At 35.6% G+C, this 1,217-nt stretch overlaps 1 non-coding gene across 1 annotated transcript; it reads left to right on the top strand.

The window, feature by feature from the left end:
* The first annotated feature begins 287 nt into the window (after positions 1–287).
* On the top strand, positions 288–390 carry LOC132012748 (small nucleolar RNA SNORA1). The gene has a single exon (XR_009402729.1). It is a non-coding gene; the product is annotated as a small nucleolar RNA SNORA1 (small nucleolar RNA).
* Positions 391–1,217: the final 827 nt, after the last annotated feature.

Genomic DNA, 1,217 nt, shown 5'->3' with positions numbered 1-1,217 from the left:
GACCAGGGAGAGTACCCGATGACGGGTAAGCATGTGTGCTGAGGATTGGCAACCTAAGACAGGCATGATCTCAGCCATTATAAATAAATAAAAAAGGGGGAAAGAGTCACATACTTAACCTACTGAGTCATCCAGGCACCCCAAAAACATGTTTTATAATTAACATTTAGCATACTTCTGAGAAATTTTCTTTTAAATCTTTAAGTTCATTTAAATAATTTTGAATAATCTTGATATGATTAATTATTAATTTCTTTGCTTAAATTTCTGTTTTCTATGTTGCATATAGCCTATATTTAAAAATAACTGTATGTGGCTATATTGAGATACAGGTTATGCTTCTATCATAGCAAGCTTTTTGCAGTGGTGACAATGAGGCCTGTAACATTTTCTGCTAGGCTCATGGAGTAGAGTGGAAGTAATAAGACTTTTCTTTTCTTTCTTTTTTTTTTTTTAACATTTCATTTATTTATTAGAGAGAGAGAGCACAAGCAGGAAGGGCAGAGTGAGAGGGAGAAGCAGACTCTCCACCAAGCAGGGAGCTCCATGCAGGGCTTGATCCCAGGTTCCTGAGATCATGACCTTAGCTGAATGTCCATTTTCAACCAACTGAGCCACCCAAGAACCCCAAGACTTTTCAATATTAGAAACAATGAAGGAATAATAATTTTAGATCATTTGCCAAAATAGCAATCAATGTACTTCCTATAATTTGAATTCTAGGACACTAAACAACATGTAGTTTCATTAAAGAAATAAGCTTTACTGTGAAAAAGGACTTGGAATTTCATATAGGCTAAAGGTCAACAAGAAAAGAGAAGGTACAATTCCTTTTGATTTTCTCATTTTCCTGCAGAAACATTTGTTGAAAGTTGGGCCTTGCTGGGGCCTCCAGTGTGACTCTATACCCCAGGGCAATGCAATGCAAGGATCTTTTTCTCACTGTGGTAGTTAAAAAAACCCAAAACAACAACAATAACAAAACAAAAAACAAAAGTAGCCTTCCAAGAGATATCCAGGTTAAATCCTTAAAACTCACAAATGTTACCATATTTGAAAAAGAAAAAAAAATCTTTTCTGATTAAGTTAAGGATCTTGAGATAAGATAACCCTGGACTATGAGAGTGGATTCTAAATTCAATAACAAGTATCCTTAAAATAGAGATGCCTGAGTGGCTCAGTCGTTAAACATCTGCCTTCATCTCAGGTCATGATCC

Source organism: Mustela nigripes, chromosome 2 (assembly GCF_022355385.1).
Source record: "Mustela nigripes isolate SB6536 chromosome 2, MUSNIG.SB6536, whole genome shotgun sequence".
Lineage (NCBI taxonomy): Eukaryota > Metazoa > Chordata > Mammalia > Carnivora > Mustelidae > Mustela > Mustela nigripes.
This window is presented reverse-complemented; position numbering and strand designations above follow the sequence as displayed.